Below are 15,042 nucleotides of genomic sequence, written 5' to 3'. Positions count from 1 at the left end.
GGGCCCAGACACCGACAGCCGTGTGCCTCAGGCAGAGACCCCTGGACCCAACCGGGAAGAAGACACCTACGCAGCCAAGGGCCGCCAGGAGGCCCAGACACGACGCGAGGGGGAAGGGACACGCGTCGGGCAGGGAGTCGGGTGCGGAAACATGAGTCTGTGCTGAGTCATCACGGCCGTGGTGCAGGGAGGGAGGGGCACGGCAGCAGTGGCCACGCTCCAAGAGGGGATGTCACGCGGGTCGGGGCTCTCACAGCACGGCGGGCGAGCCAGGGGACAGCGGGCAGGAGGGCCCGAGGCGGGAGGCAGCGCGGCTCCGGGGGGTGGTCCGCACACAGGCCGCTCTCTCCCCACCGCGTCCCTTAGCACGTCTGCACATCCACCCGTCCCGCTCTGAGACACGAATCCACGGACCCTGAGTCTCGGACGTCCCTCGTGAGCCGGCCAGGCCCCAAGAACCAGCTCTGATAACCCTACGTGTCCCACCGTGGGGCCAGAACACCGTGCGCACGTCAGGCAAGGCTGCTCGAGGAGTGACACCCCCCGGGCTCCTTCCTCCACCGGGCGCCTCACTTGGAGTGTGGTTGTCCAGCCGTCCGTGACCTCCTCGGGCCCGGAGGTCTGGACAGAGGGCCAGGGAGCAGAACCGTCACCGCTCTAGATAGTAAAGCCCTTTCCTGTGCCGTCCTCAGGAGGGGTCGTGCCTGCAGAGACCGCGTGTGGTTGAGGGCCCAGAGCACGGCCGGCTTCCCCTGTGGAGGGACCATCATGGCAGGTGGCCCTGAGAGGGACCCATGGACGTGGTTTCAGAAGACAGAGAGGCAGCTGCCGGGGACAGGACAGCAAGAGGGCAGGGGCTGAGGGAGGGGTCGGACGTAAGGGGCAGTGGTGCCCCTTACATGCTCAGCAGGTGGGGAAACTGAGGCTCCGGGGGCCGGGGGGCTTCTCAGACACCCGAGCTGAGATCAAGAGTCAGGCTCCTCCTGGGGCGCCCGGGGTGGGGGGGGGCTCCGTCGGTTCAGTGCCCGACTTTGGCTCGGGTCGTGATCTCGAGGTTCGTGGGTTCCAGCCTTGCGTTGGGCTCTGTGCTGACAGCTCGGAGCCTGGAGCCCCCTTCGGGTTCTGTGTCTCCCTCTCTCGCCCTGCCCCTCCCCTGCTTGTGCTCCGTCTTCCTCTCTCAAATATAAATAAACATTAAAAAAGGGTTTAAAAAAGATTGAGGCTCCTCCTCTGGTGAGATGCTGTCCCCCACCCCAGCCAACCTCCACGGCCACGGGCAGGTGCACCCCGTTTTTGAGGTTTTCTCCTCCTCCCACCTCCCCCTGTTACAAAGACCTTAACACACACCTATGTCTCCCTTACAAACAAGAGCAAAATACCCTGAGACCAAATGCCACAGTTCAAACATGTGTGGGATTCACCTGGCTCGACGTCTTCGAGATTTCATTAAGGAACAGCGTGCGTAACAGCAAGACGGGGACATGTCCCTAAGTGTGGCCTCAGACGGCCGCGATGCGTCCTCCCGGCCGAGGGTTCCGTGTGTAACGTCGGGAGGAAATGATGTTGAGAAAGACATGTGAGCGAGAACTCAGAACTCAGAGGCGAATGCGTGTTCACACACTCCACCTTCTCCAGGATGTGCGTTTCCTGGCCCACGGTGACGTGATTGTCACCAGTGTGCCCCCAGGAGCACTCGCTGACCCTGATCCTGGGTTTGATGAATGGGGGATGTCCTGGGGGACGGGGGTGAGACAGAGACAGAGAGGAAACAAGAGAGAAACCCATAAGGGGAGACAGAACGAGAGAATGAGAATGAAAACCCAGAAGGACCATAAGACTCAGCAACTTCTCTGTGGGGTATTTATCCAGACTAAATGGAAATCCCCACCCAAGGGGATGTCAGTGTCTCTGTGTCCCTGCAGCACTATTCACGACAGCCAAGGCACAGGAGAGATCCAGGGGTCCACCGACGGACGAGCAGTTAAAGATGCCGCATACACACAACGGAGTAGTACTCAGCCCTAGTGAGAATGAGATCTTAGCAGAGCCCAGACAGAGCAAGACAAACTCCGTACGATGTCACTTACACGTGGAATCTGCCCCAACAAACGTCAGGAGACGTGAACGGACTCAGACAGGGAACACCCTGGTGGTTACCGGGGGGCGGGAGGGGCTGGCGGTGGGCAAAACGGCGGAGGGGACCGACAGGTGCAAACTCCCAGTTACAAAAGAAATAAGTCCAGGGGCGCCCGGGGGGCTCAGTCGGTGGAGCGTCCGACTTCGGCTCAAGTCATGATCTCGCGGTCTGTGAGTTTGAGCCCCCCGTCAGGGTCTCTGCTGACGGCTCGGAGCCTGGAGCCTGCTTCGGATTCTGTGTCTCCCTCTGTCTACCCCTTCCCCGCTCAGGCTCTGTCTCTCTCTGTCTCTCAAAGATGAATAAACGTTAAAAAAAAAAAATTTAAAAAAAAAAGTCGCAGGGATGCACGGCGCCCCACAGGGAAGGAAGTCATTACTATTCCAGGAACTTAAAGGGACAGATGGCAACCAGCCTTATCGAGGGGCTCATTCCGTCACGTATAAAAATACTGAGTCACTCTCATGCACACCTGACATTAACAGGACATCGTATGTCAGTTACACTCCAATATTTATTTGCTTATTTATTTATTTCTTTATTTAATGTTTGTTTTTTTTTTTTGAGAGAGAGAGAGAGATAGAGAGACAGAGCACGAGTGGGGGAGGGACAGAGAGAGAGGGAGACAGAATCCGAAGCAGGCTCCAGGCTCCGAGCCGTCAGCACAGAGCCTGATGCGGGGCTCGAACCCACGAACCGTGAGATCGTGACCTGAGCTGAGGTCCGACGTTCAACCGACTGAGCCACCCAGAGGCCCCTCGTCTTCAATTTTTAAAAAATACACAGAGACAGAGAGTGTGAGTTCTGGTGACCCGTACAGGCCAACATTCCTTGAGAGGCAGAGCTAACCTCACTGAAAACTTTGGCCCGAGACCACCTACAAAACGTATTCTTGACTAGCCTCTCGTCCTGCGAGTGACTGTGTTTGTCGGGGGTGGGTCTCCTGTTGCTCAGATGGGCTCGGAGAAAGCACACGTATGCCGCCAGCCCGCCCGAGGGACGGGGTGGACGCCAGGAAGCCAGGCTGAGCGCCGTGGACGGGCCCCTGGGCTCCGGAGCCCCGCCTTCCTGGTCAGGCTGTCTGCAGGATTGTCAGGCTGACCTGCAGGCTGTCTGCAGGTCAGTCGGGGGACTGACCACACGGCCCCCGCCCCGTGGGCCCTCACGCTTTATCACAACGTTACGTCTCTTTGTCCCGGGGAAGAACTCTCAGATTAGGTTTTAGGAACTTAGATTAGATTAGATTTAGGAACTTAGATTTTAAAATACTGATGAACTTCTGCTGGGTGCCACGCAGTGAACGGGGTGCCGGGGTTTCAAAGTCGAGCCCCGCCCTAGAGAGCCTGGTAGGGGACACACAGGGACGATGCAATTTTAATAGCATACGAGGGTGCTTTCCAAACTACAGGTTACAACCCGTTGGGGGATCGTGGAATCAATTTATTGGAACAAGGACAGCCTTTCTTTTTTTTTTTTTTTTCAACGTTAAGGACAGCCTTAAAAAACAATGGAAAACAAGAGAAAAGTAACGGACTTTGAGGCAGTGAGTGTAACTATCTGAGTGCGATGGAGAAATGTAGGAAGGGGCTGGGGAGGGGGGACAGAATGTGGCTGAGGTGTCCCACACCTGCTTTAAAGTGCTGGTGGTCAGATTTTTTTTTTTTAATTTTTAATGTTTTATTTTGAAGACAGAGAAAGACAGAGCACGAGTGGGTCTGGGGCAGAGACACAGGGAGACACAGAATCGGAAGCAGGCTCCGGGCTCCGAGCCGTCAGCACAGAGCCCGACGTGGGGCTCGAACTCACGAGCTGTGAGATCGTGACCTGAGCCGAAGTCAGATGCTCAACTGACTGAGCCCCCCAGGCACCCCTGTTGGTGGTCAGATTTTAAGATTCGGTTCTTTAAGGCAGACCCTGAGGTGGATGTTACGCACCACCCAGACCCCTCCCGGGATGAAGCACTGTCTCCCTGACCAGCCGTCAGCCCCTTACACACAGACCTAGCTGGAGAGGGTGCCGCCCCAAGGTCATGCCCGTCTCCAGGCGGCCTGCATGTGACCCTGGGGGCAAAGTCTGGCCTTCCTGCTCCAATCAAGGCACCGCTGAGGGGGCCACCCAGCTTCTGAGCTGCCTGTAGCTGTGGCCTCCGTGGAGACTGCAGAATATTCCAGCTCTCCTGCTGTGCCCTCCCCTTCCCTCCCCTCCCTCTCCTTCCCCAGGAGCACCCCCTGAGGAACTTCCTACACGCTGCCCTCTGTCACAGAGCCTGCTTCCCCAGGGACCCCAGCGGCCACGGCTGGTACCAGGGCTGTGGCAGGGAGCCAATGCTGGGACAGGGTTTGGAGCAGGGTCACCCGCTGCCTGCCGGCCAGACTGCAGCGTAGTCGGGAGACCTCCCGGCAGTGGGTGGGACCCTGGACAGACAGGATGGATTGTTGGTGCAGCGTGTCAGGTGTCTGAGAAATGGGGGGGCGGGGGCAGAATCTGTACACAGTGTGGCCGGGGGGCTGTTTCTATCCAGTCATATTTGCGAAAGGCTGAGGGATAAACCCGCAATTAAATCCACAATCCATTCAACGGAAGCATTGGAAGCCGAAGAGCCAAAGCTAGTTGGTGAGTGGAAGGCCCTCCCCTCTGCAGCCCGGGGCACAGAAGTGGGGGTCTCAGACCCAGGAGCTTTGGCATCTGAGCTCCAGAGATGAAACTCCCCATCAGGGCAGGCCAGCCGTGCCAGGATCAGGGACCACACTGGGACAGAATGGGACTCTGACTTGGATGGGGACATTGGGGTGATGTGCCCCCAAATCTTGAATTCCCAGGTTCCCCGCACGCTCAGATCAGAGCAGCGGGAGGCCACGCAGGGGTCTCTACCCTACAAGATAGCCCGGGCCCCCCCGAGTCCCCAGGATATGCCCACACCTGCTCTCCTGGCCACCAGGACCACAACCAAGTTTGTCACAACATAAAGCCAGGGCCTTTCCGACCCACATTCAGGCAGAAGTCTGGAGAGACCGTGGGCCTGGGTGTTGAAGGTTCCTGATCACGGGGATGGCACTTCTGTCTGGATAGGAGAGGGTGAGAGCATTTGCCCAGGACACGGGACGCGTTCCCAGCCTCACCCCAGGAGCCGGAACACAGGCTGTCGGGGGCCCCGTGAACGTGGGAAAAGGGACAGCTCCCAGAAGAGGCTCCCAGGAGACAGAAGAGGCGTGGAAAGCCGGTGCGCGAGCAGGAGCCCTCTGAAGCCAGGAGCGCCCGGCGGGTACCTGTGCCCCCAGGAGTGCGCGAGGGCACGCGCCCTGCCCCCACCCCGCCAGCAGCAGGGAGCGTGCTGGTTGGGGACAGCACCCGTGACACAGAGGAGATTGCGGGACATCTAAATTCTAGTGCCGACGGGGATCCCAGGCACGCAAAGACTGAAGAAGCAGAGAAAGTTCCTTAAACGTCGGAAGTTCTCACCTCCCTCCCTCTGACCTGCGGTGGTCCCAGCGACGGACTGCACGCGGGGCTGCTGGGGGTGCGCTGGGGACCTAGCAGGCACAGAGGACACGTCGTACGCACGAAGGGCACGGGCGCTCCCTCCACGTCTGGGTTCAGATCTGCGGAAGCCGCCACGTTTCGCGGACCCGCGTAACCAGCAAGGAGGTAACACCAGACCCGGGCCCGAGGCTTCCAAGGACGGACACACCTCCCCCGAGAGCGGCCAGCTTCAGCCCCCCTTCCTTCCCACTTCAGGTACACACGTTTGTTTTTCCACAAGCAACGCACATTACGTGTCATGCTTTGCAACTGAAAAATATGTTCCGGAAGCTTCCCAGTCAACCCTGAATCCTCGAGGAAGGATCGTTCAGGAGGAAAACTGTAGATCGTCCCATACGCTGCCTCGCCTCTGCCTCTTGGAGCAGACAGAACAAGAGCCTGTGTGCATTTCTTAATAGTGGGTGTGGTTAGGGGCTCCTGGGCGGCTCAGTCGGTTATGCATCCGACTCCGGCTCAGGTCATGATCTCACAGTTCTTGGGTTCGAGCCCCGCGTCGGGCTCTGCACTGACAGTGTGGAGTTTACTTGGGATTCTCTGTCTCCATTTCTCTCTGCCCCTCCCTCTCTTTCTCTCTCTCTCTCAAAAAGAAATAAATGGGGGTGCCTGGGTGGCTCAGTCGGTCAAGCGTCCGACTTGGGCTCAGGTCATGATCTCACAGTTCGTGGGTTCGAGCCCCGTGTCGGGCTCCGGGCTGATGGCTCGGAGCCTGGATCCCGCTTCGGATTCTGCGCCTCCTTCTCTCTCTGCCCCTCCCCTGCTCACACACACACTCTCTCTCAAAAATAAACATTTTTTAAAAAACAAACAAACAAAAAAACCCGGGTTGATCAGTTTCACACCCTTTTCCTTGGCTCTAGAAGGGTCTGTGGGACTCTGGACATTACAGGGTAACCACTGCAGGTACAACAGTGACTTCCTGCCACGTGGGGCTCCCATTTATTTCCCCTGCGGCTTCCAGAACCCCGGCTCAGGCTCCAGGTTCTGTGGCCGCTCGGATCCGGACCTCGAGGACAGAAACCGGAAGTGCGGTTTGACCAGATTAAGCCAGGAGTCGAGACAACTCTTGTGGCCGGTCAGCCATCTGGGCCTGGCAACAGCGGCCTTGATTTATTTGACGATGGGAAGCCCGGTCTCTTCCGTCTGTACGTGTGTGTCGCGCTTCCATTTTCAAATATCTGTTATTTTGTTTGTTTATTGTGACTGTTTGAGTTGCAACCTGCTCGCTCCACGTCGACAGGCACCCCGCAGCTCTCCAAACGCCGCCTCACGGGCCGCGCTTTTACTGCAAGTGTGAGAGGACCTTCGAGACACTTCCCTTAGCTTTGTGGACGACAGAAACCACGCCGGGTCCGGTCCTGCACGCCTGACCTCCGAGCCCTTCTCTGGACCGTCTCTGAGGCCACGCATCTGCTCACGCGCCTTCGGTTTTGCGCCTCTGACAACGACGTGCTTACGGTCGACGGTGCCGCAACCGTCGGCCGCAGCTTCCGGGCGCCTGGAAGGCAGCCCTGCGTTTGCGCTCAGCAAGCCCCGTGTGGCCTCTGGCTCGGAATTCGCCCGCCAGAGTCCTGACCCCCCAGCACCCGAGACGGGACTGTATCTGGAGGCGGGTCTTCATGGAGGCGACTCTTCGAAGCAACGCGGGGTCCCTGGGGTGGGCCCTGATCCCGTGTGACCGGGGTCCTTGCGAGGAGAGGGGACCGGGACCCAGACGCGCACAGCGGGACGGCCCGGAAAGGTTAGGGTTCGGTGCCCGGGCCCACCCCCCGGGACCACGCTTCAGGTTCCTTGCGGGCGATGTGGCGGGGTTCTTGTTTCTCAACAGCGTGGCCGCTGAACCCTGCACGCCGGTCTCTCCGAGGGTCCTGCTTCTGGATCCCTTCTGGAACAGTCCGCTAGGGCACAGAGTGAGGTGAGCCTGCCCCCGGACGAGGGGCCGCAGGCATGGCCACGTGGGGCTGGGAGGCGAGGTGGGGAAGGAGGGGGGTTCTCTGTGGGATGTTTCACTGCCCCCTTCCCTCCCAGTAGCACGCAGACCCTCTCGCCCTCCCTGGGCTCGTGCTCGGCTCTGGGCTCTGGGTCCCGCCCTCCGGTGCCGCTCTGAGAACCTGCCTCCCCTGCCTGCACTGTCCCCACTTCTTTCGAAGAAACACTGCAGGTGTCTGTTCTCACCCACTGGCCGCTGGCCTTCACCTCCCCTGCCCGCTCCCCCCGACCCTGCAGGATGCCCGTGGCGTGACGGGTCAGGAAGGGGAACCCTGGCGCTCCCCGTTTTCCAGTGACATGGTAGCTCACTAAATTAAAGATCTGGCCTCAACGTAAAGACGGAGTGAGTACCTGAACTTCACATCCATCTGGACAAATCTACAGATACGGCCGAATGTCTCGTATTAGTGTCGTATCGGCCACAACTAATTATGGGAGAAGGTCCTGTTTCTATGAATGCTTGACAGCAAAAGAAAAAAAAAAAGGTGCTAAAATATTTAAAATGTCGGATACTCGCCTCAAGCCTCGGGGTTTCTCCCGGAGCAGCTCTGCTGAGCTTTGCCCCGACGGACGCAGACGCGGTGGTGGGTAAAACCGCCGGGGGACACGCTCTGGTGACGTGCCCCGTGTCACTGTCACGGCCGTGCAGCGATTGTTGAAGGAGCCGGCTTCGCTCAGGAACGTCCTGGATCCCTGATGGGAGCGCTGAGAAGCCTTCGCGTCGTGAGATCAGGAGGACGTGACTTCCTGTGTTGGCCGTGGTCCAACGGGGCACATTTGCAGACACGTACACGTCCCACCGTATGTCCACGTGCGGTGGTTTTCCCAGGCGCGAGCACGGTGCAGTTGCTGGGGCCGACGACCCAACAACTCCGGCCCTGTTTATTCGATGGATCACCGTCTTTTCTGGACTCTTCAGGGCCGGAGAGCTGGAGGGCATTTTCTCAGGGGGGCAAAGTGACCTCGTCATTTCAAGGAAAACATCTAGCGGTTTTTATCACCAGTGGTCCTGTGTGGGCTTCCGAGGAAACGGTTACGATTCTGAAAACCATATAAGCCTGCCGCCTACGTCGCGTGCAGCAAGTTCAAAGAGAGGGTTTTCTGAGGAGATTCGCGGTGACGTTAACAAACGTGACGTAGAGACAGACGCGGACAGAGTTTATCGTGAGACGGGTCAGTATTTGAAAGGCCTGCAGAACTCCGTGAGCCAGAACTTGCCAAATCATTCACGGATGAGGTCACAAAACCACACACGAAGGAAAGATCCAATCAAAGAGCCATTTACATCAATGCATTTTCACCTAACAGGATGAGGAGTTCACGGATACGGCATCGGCTTCCACGTCGTAAATGACCTTTAAGCAGCCACAATTTACAGCATGTGGCGTAATTTTGAGAAACAGCGGCTCCAATTTTGCAGAAGGGCGTCTACAAGGGCTTTCAAATTCCCCTTTCCCGTTTCTGCCGCATACACCCGTGCGAGGCCAGATTTTCGTCCTGGGAAAGGAGACCGGAGCAGCGGGAAAGCCCTTCCCGCGGGCGTCTGGGGAGCACGGCGGAGTGATGTCAGGGCGCATCTGTCCCAGGGGCTCAGGGGCGCCCGCCTCTCCTTCGCCCCCGAGAGCCGGGGGGACTGTCCTCTGTCCTCGCCACTCTCTGGCCCTCTCCGAGGACCGCCCGCCCGCGGCACAAACAGACGTGGTTCCCAGGAAGAATGTGTGGTCTCAGCGCCCCTGATGCGGCTGGAGACTTTGGACGGCGGGGAGGAGGCCCCTCTGCACCCCGCGGGCCCACGCCACCGATGCAGCATGCGGTGCTCGTGTGCGGGGCGTCCGGGCGGGGGGCCAGCGCGGATGGGAGGCTGGGGCCTGCCCGGGGATGCCCGGGGGCGAACCGGGGGTTAGACCCCACACGCAGCGAGGTGGCCCTGCAGGGCCGTCTCACCAAGCTCACTGCGAGGGGCCCTCAGGGACGGCTTCGCCTCCGACACACGCGCGCTATCGTGAAGTCTCCAAGGTCACCCGAGATGATGGGCGCCCTGGAAACGTGTCGTGGAGGCTTGTAGAAGAGAAGGCATCGGAGGGGGACAGCGGCTCCGAGAACGCAGGGAAGGTGACGGTGAGGGCAGGGGCGAGGCCGCACGGGAGGAAACGCCAGGACACAGAACAGATACCGAGATACCTCCCGAGATGGTGCCTGCATCTGATTGGCCGTGGCCCCCCCCCACAGGAAGACACAGGGCCTGCAGCACCTTGATAACACCGAGCCCGGCCCGCCCCCTCCCTCCGGCTCCTGCGCCCGCGTCAAGGTAAGAGCCCTCTGGCGCGTCCCCCTTGTCGCTGTGTGTGCCCCCGAAGGTTGAGCCCGGGCCGCAGTGGAGCCAAGGAGCTCCCGTGCTTCCTACCGTGTCCCCTGCCTCTGCCCGCAGTTTCCTCCCTGCTCAGCCATCGCTCGGTCCTTGAACGCAGCATGTCTCCCTGCGTCCGGGCTTGCGTCCGACACCTCAGCGGGGAGCCCCGGTGCCCCGGCCCTGCACCCTCTGGCCGGTTCTCCCGTGGGCTTTCCCCCAGTTTTCACCGATACGTGTCCCACCCTGTCCACCCGCCCCGGCCCCAGCATTCTCACCCGGTCACTTGATGGAGTGACGTGTGCCATTGCTGTGGCAGGACTACTCCACGGCACGTGGGGACCGAAGCTGGACAGCTACGGAGGCCGGCGGTCACACGGCTCCTTAGACGGGAGGCCTAGGACCCAGGACGAGCATGTCACGGTGAAGGCGGAGGCCTGACCGCCCTCCAGCCACCAGGCCCGCCGACCAGCCTTCGGGAGCGGGTCCCCTCGGAGACAGCACCCCGGGACATTTTGGTGAGCAAAGTAAACGTTTTCTTTGATGACGTCGACGTGTTGAGATCTGTCCTCTGCTTGATTAGAATGTTGTTTCCAGCACATTATACATCTAGAATCAAAGACAACCTAAACTATGCTAAATTCTTCATGCCATTAATTTATTTTTTATGATTTAATTTAAAATTTTTTTAATGTTTGTCTTTGAGAGAGAGAGAGAGAGTGAGCGAGAGAGCGAGCAGGGGAGGGGCAGAGAGAGGGAGACACAGAATCCAAAGCAGGCTCCAGGCTCCGAGCCATCAGCACAGAGCCCGACGCGGGGCTCGAACCCACGATCCGTGAGATCGTGACCTGAGCCGAAGCCGACATTTAACTGACTGAGCCCCCAGACACCCCGCCATTAATTTGTGTCCCAAGTTCACCTTGTGGCTGCACCGGTGATCCCCTCTGGGTCCGGGCTCTGCCCTCAGATCCTGGGATGTCACCCTCTCCCGTTTCTTCCTCTCCACTGGGTTTCCATTGGTCCTTTCTCGGCCTCCACACCCAGTGTCGTTCTTCCCCAGCCCGGTCGGTCCCTTCCACTCTGGGAGGTCACCCTCCTCAGAGACTTCGGCCAACACTACACCACGATGTTGGCCAAACTCACACCTCTGGACCACGGCTCTTCCAAAACTCCAACCTACGTGTCCAACGGCTGCCTGGACAGGCTACCAACAGCCCAAACAACGTACCTAAGAACGAATTCATGAGCTTCTCCTCACTTCCTTCCCTCCAAGCCTGCTTTTCAGTCTTAAAACACCTGAACTGAGGAGTCTTTACAGACTCGGTCCAATGATGAAAGAAAGTGTTCTGGGAACACGAGCCTAAGATAGGGCCAGCAGGGAGGCATTAAGGAAAGCTCCCTGGAGGAGACGGCTCCCAGGCTGAGCCTGGATGATGTGGCCATAGATCCCGCAGGGCTGCAGGGAGGTGTAGGTCGCGCATCATGCAAAGTCACGGAGACAGCAGGGAATATGGGACAGACGTGCACTGTAGGTAAGCCAGGGTGGCCGGAGCGCGGAGAGTGTGACGGGAGGGTCAGAACAGAAAGAGGCAGCTAGGCCCGCAGGCTGTGAGCGGGGCGGGGGGCAGTTGTTATCCTGAGGCCTCCTCTGAGGGTGTGACGAGGGGAAGGGCAGGACTAGGGTGCTGATGGGGGGAGACATCCGCGGGGGCGGGGTGCCGCTAGAGACGGCCGAGAGTGTGAACTCAGGACAGGGAGCTGGGAGTGGGAGGAAGGAAATCGTATCCGTCGGCACGTGCCAGCTTATGTCCTGGTAACAAACAATCCCCAAATCTCAGGGTCTTAAAACGTTTTTTTTTGTTTCATTTTCCTTCTCTGTTTTCTACTCACATGCCATGCCTGTTACAAGACACGGTTACTTAGAGCCCCGGGCGGATGGAACAGCCACTGTATTGCTGGTCACCATGGGGGACGGTGGGGGAGCTCTGGAAGGTCTCAAGACGGGAACTGAGTCATCCATTCAGAAGGGACCCTCCACTGAGGATTCTTTTTATTTTTTTAATTTGAGAGAGACAGAGAGAGAGAGAGAGAGAGAAAGAGAGAGGGAATCCCAAGCAGGCTCCACACTCAGTGCAGAGCCTGACACAGGGCTCGGTCCCATGACCCTGGGATCATGACCTGAGCTGAAATCAGGAGGAGGGTGCTCAACCGATCGAGCCACCCAGGCTTTACCCAAGCACAAGGGGCCCGGGAAGTGCAGTCTTACCACACGCAGTGTGACCACAGCATGAGTGACCATGCAGAGGTGGACTGGAGGCGTCATGGGGACAGAGCTGAGAAACGCTGGGTGCCCTGGATGTCGGACAGAGAGGGACAGGCGGGAGTCGAGGATACTGACAGCGGTCACAGTAAGAGCTCTCACTCACAGAGGACCTACTATGTGCCAGCCACTGCTCTAAGTGTCTTGTAAGGATTCGGCGGTTTCCGCCTCACAAAAACCCCGTGAGGAGATGACATCACGATCTTTATCACCACTGACGGGAAGTTGGACACCTATTGCCTGTGGGTCAAATCCTGCCGCTTATCTGTTTTTGTACAGTCTGTGAGGCAACAATGGGTCTTACGTCTTTAAACGGTTGGGAAATTTTCGTTTCCTTTTTTCTTTTTTTTTTAATGTTTATTTATTTTGAGGAGGGGGGCAGAGAGCACAAGTGGGGGAGGGGCGGAGGGGGAGAGAGAATCTCAAGCAGGCCCCGTGCTCAGCGCGAAGCCTGACGCAGGGCTCGATCCCACGGGCTCTGAGGTCACGCATGACCTGATCCGTGATCGAGAGCTGGACGCCCAACCGACTGAGCCGCCCGGGCACCCCAAAATGGCCGGGAACGTTTTTTTCAAAAAACAGTATCTCGTGGCCGTGAAAATCACGTGCAATTCAACTTTCAGTGCACGGAAGTGAGGCATTCTCAGAGCACACACACGACGTGCTTGCCCGGGGCTGCTTTCTGCTACAAGGGCAGAGCCGCGTAGCTCCGCAGAGACCGCGTGGCCTGCAAAGCCTGTAATATTTGCTCTATCTGGCTCTTTACGGAAAAGGTTTGCCAACCCCCGCGTCAGGTGAAAACCCGAGGCGCAGAGCGATCTAGCGTGTTGCACGAAGGCACCCACCGGCCGGGCGTGGGGGGTTGAGCAGGAAGCCAAAGTGCAGCCCCGCCCCCCCCCCCCCCCCCCACCGGGTGCCTCCGGCGCTCCCCACACGTCGGATCTGAGGGGCCGGGTTCCGTGTGGCTACGTAACTTGTAGACCTAAGAAACATGCCGTGAAGAGCGGGGGTTTGGGGGGTCTCTTATACTTGGTGTCATCGGTGGGCAGTCTGATGAGTCAGCTGGGGGGAAAAGGCATCTCAAAGAGAAAAGGCACTTTTCGAGGAAAGCGTCTGGGAAGACAGCAGCATTTGGGGGAAGGAGAGAGGAGAGGGGCCGAAGAAGCCTGAGCAAGGACCAAGGGAAGGCTGGGAAATCGAGGGAGGGGCAGCTGAGGAACCCGGCGCTGGGAGGCAGGAGCCTGCGCCCCCCCCCCCCCCAGCGGCCGATGGGTCACCGCGGGTGTCCCGACTGCCCCGCGGCGAGTTCCCGCCGCGTGCAGCCGCCTCAAACAGCACACACGTGCCACGCGGCGGTTCCGGAGGCCCCAGGTCCTCGGCGGGTCTCACGGGCTTTGCCCCCGCGAGGCCCACATTCCTTCGGGAAGCTCCAGGGGGCCATCTGCTCCCTGACGTCTTCGGCTTCCGGAGGCCACTGGCGTCGCCGGTCTCACGGTCCCTGCCACAATCTCCAGAGCCCGCAACACGGCCTCCTGACCCCGGCTTCCACGGTGCCACCCTCTCTGACGCTCCTCTTCTGCCTCCGTCCTAGAAGGACCCCGTGGCTGCCCTGGGGGCCCGCCTGGATGGCCCAGGACCGCCGCCCTACTTGAAGGCCAGTGGATCAGCCACCTTCCTTCTCTGTTGCCAACCTAACCTAGTCCCAGGCTCTGGGGATCGGGATGCGGGCGTCTCTGGGGGGAGCCGTTTTCTGTCCCCCACAGCTCCGGGGCCACTAAAACTCACTGCCTTTGGGGCCCGCAGAGCATTTTCGGGTGGCTGTCTGCCTTTCTGGGGCCCTGAGGCAGAGGCGGCGTGTGAGACCCCCTAGGGGCTCGGGCACGGCTCCCACTGCCGACGACGGTGCGTGTGGGCCACCCGGGCGCTCACCCAGCTGGCCGCCTGGACCCAAGCCGCCCCGCCCACGTCCTCTCCCTCAACCCCCCAACTGCTGGGCCCGAACCGGCCATGCCGAGCGCTCCGTCCCCGGGCCTCTGGCCCTTCCTCCAGCGGTTTCTCGGCCTCACGCACCCCGCCTTTTTGAAAACCGCTACAGTGCCCTCAAGTGGTCGCCCCTTCTTGCTCCCCAGTGAGTGCTCGGGCCCTTATCACACTGTCCCGTGAATGGTCGTTACCCGAGGTTCCTTGAGGGCAGATTCCAGGTTCCCCCAACTCCCTCTGCCCCCGCCCCTGCCCCTGCATTCTGCTTGGAGCCTGACCCAGAGGGGACATCCAGCAAATCGGTTTCCTGGAGGCAGAAGTCAAAGAGGGGCGCACGCTGATGCTCAAGGGGCCGAGCCCATGGGGGTGAAGCCGAGAGCTTGTCCCGTCCGGGTCTAGGGAGAGCCGAGGACAGCTGGACATTTGTGGCTGGGGCTGTGTGTGTTGGGGGGGGGAATAGAGGGAAGGGGAAGCAGAGACAAGGGGACGGAAGGCCTGGGTCGGGGAGCAGGGCACTTCCTCACGTGCCTGAGACTTTGCATTTCCGTCTTTGCCCGCCCAGGAGCGCCCAGAGCCCGCCGGTCAGGGGAGCACGGCAGGACCCTCCTGAGCTCCGGCCTCCCCAGCATGGACCACTACTGCGAGGCCGTCAACCGTTCCAGCAATGACACCACAGGGATGCCTCCGGGGGCGCGGATGACCGGCCAGGTGCTCCTCCGGTCCATCACGGTGGTC

The sequence above is a fragment of the Felis catus genome, chromosome D1 (genome assembly GCF_018350175.1).
Source record: "Felis catus isolate Fca126 chromosome D1, F.catus_Fca126_mat1.0, whole genome shotgun sequence".
Classification (NCBI taxonomy): domain Eukaryota; kingdom Metazoa; phylum Chordata; class Mammalia; order Carnivora; family Felidae; genus Felis; species Felis catus.
Note: the sequence above shows the minus strand (reverse complement) of the source record.